The following is a 7,491-nucleotide window of genomic DNA, read 5'->3' as shown; positions in this document are numbered from 1 at the left end:
ACATCCAGGGACCGTAGGATGCACAACCTCTCGGTTGCATGAGGGGGTCGATTGAAGTGGTCGCGAACCTTGTGGCCATGAGAAGCAACAACAATCAACCTCTAGTAGCCGCGACCGACCTCACGGTCGCTGCCGACCTCGCAGCTGCGGCCAACCTTGCAGCCGCATGAGATGGCCCCAACAAGAACGAGAAAAAAAAATCAGAGGCGGGGGAAGAAGAATGCGTACCTATTCTACTAAAACCAAAGACAAATTAAGGCAAGGAGGAAGGGTTAGAAAACATAAATCATATTTATTTTTGTTTATAAAAAGTTATATGTAATTTCATATTAAATTTGGTTTAAATTATGTTTAAAGTTTTTTCATATATTATATTTTATCAAAGTGAACATATTTATAATTTTGTATCAAATCTGTCTCTGATTTATATAAATCTAAAACTGATTTTATTTCTGTTTTAATTTTCATTAAATATTTAAACAAAATTTGTAACAGAGATTTTGCGGTCTCAAATTCTGTTTATAATCCATATTTATCCACCCCCTAGGACTTAGAGTTACCACCCCTAGGGTTTTCCACTTACCTAATCGCAGCTAGGACTTTTGCCTAAGAAATCTTAGGACTTTCCTATAATACTCATTCAACATATCAAATAACAAAATACCTTAACTTTGAATCCTTTGACATAATCAAAACACAAGTTCGACCGTCGGATACTTCCCATGCCAACCCTAGAGCTGTCTCTCTGTCAATGCCAACATCATTTCTATCGATCTTCGTCTGACTCAGATTCCGTACAATATCATTGACCAAATTCAAGGAAGGTTTCGGAGATACGGAGGATTTAAAGTTAATATTGGAAGGTCCTGTATTAAAATTTTCAATGACGTCAATGATTGCTGGCAAACTAGGGTGCCTTCAAAAGCCAAAATGAACAATTTAAATGAGTTTGGAATCATAACCTATGAGTTTGCATCACTGAATTATATTTGGCTGCACTAGTTGAGAGTGCACGAAGATCCATTTAGGAAGTATACCAGAAATATCTCTTATGGTATTGTTTCTCTATTTCACCGGAACACGAGTTGTCATAGTTGGCATTGTTGGAGGAGTTGCTTTAGGAAAAACTCTTGTTAGCTTTGATAACACCTTTGAATTAGTTTTATCATCAAAGGCCTTTGTTAAAGCAAGATAGCTGAGTTTGACTCAAAATAAGCTTTAACTATAGTCGAAATCAGATTGATGTAGTATTGAACAAGAAGCGGTGAAGTGAAAGAGCATACGAATGAACATACCAAAACTGCAATTGCCTCGTTAAATGTCTTCTTATATTACTTTTCCGTGAGGTCAGGAGACTTCTTCTGAGATAAAATTATTCGTACAATTTACACTAATAATTTAATCCAGATTTTGATAAATGATAAGTTACTTAAAGTTAGAGTATTTTGTGATTTAAACTCTTTACCAAGTGTGTAGGAGTTGACTGGTCTGAAAGACCTGACACCAGGCTGAAATCCAACTAGGTCTGAGGGACCCAATAGTTGGTGGGAAGTCCAGATAGGTCTGTGGGGCTCGATATCTGGCGGGAAGTCAGATTGGATCTGCACGACTTGACAATCGACCGAAGTCTAGTTGGGTCCATTGACCTGACAACTGGCGGAAAGACCTGGTGGGTCAAAGACAAGTCAAATGATTACAGTTGGTAAGTGAAGGTAAGCAACTTAAGGAGAGATCCAGATAGAACGCGTTCCCGGTTGAGGAAACTGTAGGCGTCAGTCCAACTTAGGTTCCATTTGAGAAACCTAAGTTGAGACTTTGACTAGATCCTGGTCTCGAGGAGATGAGATTTAATTACTACTAATACTTTATTATGGTGTACTAACTCTCTGTTGCAGGGTAAAATATATTTTCTATTGTCCGAACTAACTTTTTTACAGGATGCTAAAAAAAGGAGAGTCCGGACCCCCGGAAGGGATCCGGGTGCTCGAAGTCCGGGCGCTCGGAAGGGATCCGGGTGCCGGAGTCCGGGCGCTTGGAGTCCAAGCACCTGGAAGGGATCCGGGTGCCCCGAGTCCGGGCCCCCGGACCAAGCTCACCCGGGTGCTTGGACCCGAAAAGGAGAGTCTAGGTGGTCCAGGCACCCGGAGTCGGTGCAGGCGCCTGGACCCTAATACTTTATCCTGAAGCTAAGTTGGAGCACGTCGACTAGCCGAGCCCACATCAACGCTCTAGGCGCTCGGAGGTGGATAAACTTCGCAGATGAAGTTTCGAAGAGAACTTGCCACGTCAGCAAAGGTCCAGGTGCCCGGAGGGGTTCCAGGTGGCCGAAGTGGACCTATATAAAGACATTCGATCAGGAGCTTCAGAACAACAACTACTACAAGTTTCTCTCTTGCTCAGTGCTTCGAAAAAGCTCCTACGACGCTGTGAAGCTTCTCCGACAACCGACGATTAAGACGTTCTTATTTTCTTTGTTGTCGGTAACTTTGCTTTTAGTTCTTGTACTTAATTTTGTAATACTTTTGCGAACTATTAGTGGATTTGTCAACGAAAGTACTCGACGAGTACGGACCTTGGAGTAAGAGTCGTCGAAGGCTCTGAACCAAGTAAAACTTAATTTTGTTAGCATTGTGCTTTATTTTCATTTTTCCGCTACGTAATTCATTTTAACTCTCGATTTTCTAGAGATCACTATCCCCCCTCTAAAGTATTTACGGTCCTACATAAACAAGTTGGAGAATTTGTCTACGTCAAAGATCAAAGATAAAAGGAGATGACTATAGATAGAAACATACCTTGTTACTAGATGAGGATTCAACTTTCATCAATGCTGCAAAAGAATAAGGTTGGAACATTACTTAATATCATAACAACACAAACAATGAGACTATTCTTTAATCAAAGTTGAGCATACAACCAAGGGTGACATTTCTGTAGGAAATACCAACTATAATACTAAAAAGGAACCATGTGTCAGTTGCAGCTTCTTTTTCATGTGCTAGTGTTTGCATATCCAGTTCTTTTGGTTGCTATCATCCATTTAAACTGACAGTAAGCATGAATCTATTTCTAAAGTTTAAGACATCTTATCTGTTATTTTTAGTTGAGTAATTGAGCATTGTAAATGAAACAAGTATTGAATGCTCCCAGATTAGTCTCTAGCAGTACCAGTTAATGGCAGATCATATTGTGCCATTAGGTCGGTCTCACATGGCATCACAATAAGGTGGTAAATTGGAAGCATAAACTCAAGCATCATGTTGTAAATAAGCATTTTCTCCTTCCACATGAGTTTTAAGTAGAGATTTTTTTCATTAAAATCTGGTATGAACTTAATTTCCACCAGTCAAAATTGTAGGTAAAACAGATGGATGAAAAATAATATGCAACACTGTACCTTCGGTTGCCTCAAGCTAGTTTTGATTCTCTTAATTCTACCAAAAATACATTGAGAAGTTTGCTGACCTTTTGCTCATTTCAAACGTTGAAAACTTTTTCAGAATTGAATAACTATGCTATCCCTTGTTTGCTAATACTTTACTAATTGGTAAAATCATTTTGTGACATTTTTAAAGAAAAGATTTAGTTGATTCTCAATCAAGGTTGTTTCTTCACCCTCCAAAGATAATAATAAATGAATATTACAAAGGTTGCATAGAAATGAGACATTGGGTAAATTGCTTACTTCTCTATCAACTTATGATTTCAGGGACTCAGTCAACCCTTTTGTGGAGCAAGCTGTGCAATATACTATAGCTGCATCCAGGTAATACCCTTTGAAAAGGAAAAGAATAAATTACAAAAACTACTTCTACAAGGTATGTTTTTTAATTTATTTTTAGAAATATAATTTGTACTTTATTAACTCTTTTATCTAATTTTTACACTTCTCCATGTAGATCTTGATATTACAATCTTAGGAAGTAATGATCTCTATTCTTACAAAAATCAGGTGACTCCAATCTTTTTGTTTTGGAGAAATCATTCTCTCCGGGATTGTTTGCCCTTAGCACATGATGGATTCAAGTTTCTATAGCTTAATTTAATTTTTTTCACACTTTTTTATGTTATCATACTTGTATTTTTTTTAATTTATCAATTTAAGTTCACATCTTTTGTTTATCTTCAGTTGTATTTTGATCATAAATATCAATTTACATAGTTAAAGTTATATATGGATAAACTATCTGCAAATATTATCTTCAGATTGATGCACATGACTTACCTTTGCCTTAAGATACATTGACTTCACTTCCTCCAGTACTGAAAATACGTAGTAGATATGTGAGTATATATTTTAAATTTTATTAAGTATTTATTTTAGTCAATAAAATTCTCATATGCCCACTCTTATTGATGTATAAAGGAGCATAAGATTGTTTAATCCAAACATGGAAACGAAAGGGAAAAAACATGTTACATGGGAAATAATAAAGGTATGCATGCCTATTGTTGTAGTTTGCACGATTCATAATTATGACCTAAATGGTTGTGTTTTATTTTCAATTAATTGTATGAAGTGGTCTCCTTGGGATTCAAGAGATAGCAACAATACAAATCAAGTGTTATTATGTGTCAACATGCTATTTGAGTCTTTTTGTGTTGAAGGATTTAATTTATTATAAAGGATAAGGACAAAGACAATCTATAATATTTTTCTAACATCTCTTAGTCTAGCTTAGCTTTTGCTATGACTTTAACTATATATATTTTTTATTTTGCAGAAAAGGGAGAAAGCATGATTTGCAAGTCTTTGAAATTCTACATTCGATGATTAGTATACAGAAAAAAGATTGGAGAAAGCATGGTTGTGGTCCACTTCTATATAAACTTAATTTTGTTGTCTCATCTTTTGTGGTTGTCATGATTGGATACTCATGGTCATGTTTGGGATACTTGTAGTAATTGTAGAAGTTTTTAAACTTAACTGAAGTATATATATATATATATATATATATATATATATATAAAATAGTTTTTCTTACAAACATAACTGTTTATAATCATAGATGTTTCTTATCAAAGACAATGATTTTAAAATATTGTGTGAAAAAAATATTATTTGACAATAATTTTTATCTATTCGTAATGTATTTTAATCAAGATAGACAATGATTTTTTAACCATTGTGAAAAGTATTTAAAGACAATAGTTTTAAACTAAATCTTGAAGAAAGATAACAATGTTTATTTGTTGTCAAAAGCATATATTATGTGCTATCAAAATTATTGCAAAATCGTCAATTACAATTGTTTTTAACCGTTGCAAAACTGTTCTCTTTGGTATTAAAAGACAATAGTTTAAAATCGTTGCATGCAGTTGTCTATTGTGTTCAAAGACAACAATTTTAAACCGTTGTCTTTTACCACACATTTAACAATACTGTCAATTATAACGGTTTAAAGGGCCTACTACAACGGATAAAATCCTTTGTCTTTTAACGCTTTTATTGTATTGTTGGTCAATTTTGACCCACTTGGACTTACCGTCTCGTGCCAAGCATCTGGTCCACCATGATCCACTTGGACTTATTGTATCGTGCCAAGTTTCAGTCCCCCATGACCCACTTGGACTTCCAACCATCAAGTGTCCCGTCAACCTTGACCCACATAGATTTCCATAAGCCTGACTTCATTCACCATGTATTTTCACCACCTGGCTTCACTCACCAGGTTTCCTCACTACTTAGCTTCACTCACTAGGGTTTTTCACCTGTCTTTACTCACCAGGATTTTCATCTATCGAGCTTCACTCACTAGAACTTTCACCTGACTTCACTCACCAAGATTTTCATCTACCTAGCTTCACTCACTAAGGCTTTCACCTAGTTTCACTCACCAGAATTTTCCAACTATCTGGCTTCACTCACCAGGACTTTCTCAATTGGTCGACTTCACTTACTGGGACTTTCCAACTGATGGCTTCACTCACCAGGACTTTCACACCAAGTGTCTGGTCAACACTGACCCACTTGGATTTTCTTCTTCTGCCAACCTTCTCATTGGAGTTGCCCTTGCCTAACCTCTATTTAGGACTTCCCAGTCAAGTATCACAACCTGAGTAATTGCTCGCCCCTTCTTCTTCTCCTTAAAGGTTCTTCTTGATGGTTAGAGAAGGTTCACTTGAAGTATCCAGGCCAAGAGCGCAGTTATTACAGTTGATATTGAGTCCTTGTTCTGATGAAAGTGAAGTATAAGCAAAAGTGGGAGTGTCTAACCTTGGGGTCTCCGGCTATCCGCCACTTCCTACTCTGAGGACTACATACTAGTGTCAACATCTGCCTCATCTATGATCCCATCATCCATCAAGCATGTATTATTATGAGTTGCAACAGGAATGACAGCAAGATTGGTTGAGCATACATCATAAGTCCTATCAATGTCTGAAGTATCATCAAATACATCATCACCATGTACAGCAGTAGAGGAGTCTTGTAGAGTTGCATAATTATGATTACAATTGCCATCAGCTTTACATTTCATCCTCTCTAATATATGATTTGACTCAATCTCTAAGCATGGACTTGACACATCAACTTACTGTAGGGATCTAGGAAACAAGATCCTTTATTGCACCAAGCGCTCTTCTAATTCTTGTAGTTTGGTCTTCATCTATTTGGGAACAGGAATATCTGAGTCTTGGGAGTCCTCCTAGTCAGTCAACTCATCAAGTTGTAACTGATGTGGTTCATCTGATAGTAAATCATATTGAAATTTTGATGGACTTTAATTTGCTTGAGAAGACTGCTCAACACTTTGTATGTTGTTCTACTCAAAATTTTAATGATCCATCCAATCTTAATTGCGGTGTTGAGGTAAGTTAGGGATCTGCTGTTGTGGTTGTAACTGCTCATTCCCCTCAGAAGTGTGCTGGGGTTGAAAGTTCTGCGTTTGATGATCCCTTAGTCATAGCTAGAAATACAAGGAACTAAATCATATATATCTTAATGTACATCTTAGAATAGATTCTAAAGTTTCGTGGGAGATGTAGCAACTTTTTGAAAGAAGTGACATATAGCAGCTGGATGAGATGAGCTGCCACAAACTGTGCGGATATCATCAATTGGTTCTGTGGAATGACCAGCTTCATTTTGGAAGATGTGGCATATGGCAGTTGGATGTGTTAGACTACCACATGCTCTGTAGATGTTCAGAATTTGCTCATCATTTGAATTATACTTTGCATTTAAGCCTCCAGGTTGCCAAGAATATCAATCCATGGCTAAAGAAAATTTCTAATCTCACTTGAGAGAATAGCAATAAAATCACAAGACATAGGGAGTAATAATGATATAACACATAGACATAGAAGATCTAAAAATAATCAAGGCACTTAACCAATTTTTTTTATTGATTTTTTTTAAAAAAAATAAAAATAAAATAAATTCAAAATTTAAAAACAACAAGGAAAGTGTATAATGAAAAATAAGAAAGAAAAAGAAAAATATCTAGAGTAACTCATATGTTAATCAACTAATATTAATAAGAAATA

The sequence above is a fragment of the Zingiber officinale genome, chromosome 8A, assembly GCF_018446385.1.
Source record: "Zingiber officinale cultivar Zhangliang chromosome 8A, Zo_v1.1, whole genome shotgun sequence".
NCBI classification, from domain to species: domain Eukaryota; kingdom Viridiplantae; phylum Streptophyta; class Magnoliopsida; order Zingiberales; family Zingiberaceae; genus Zingiber; species Zingiber officinale.
This window is presented reverse-complemented; position numbering follows the sequence as displayed.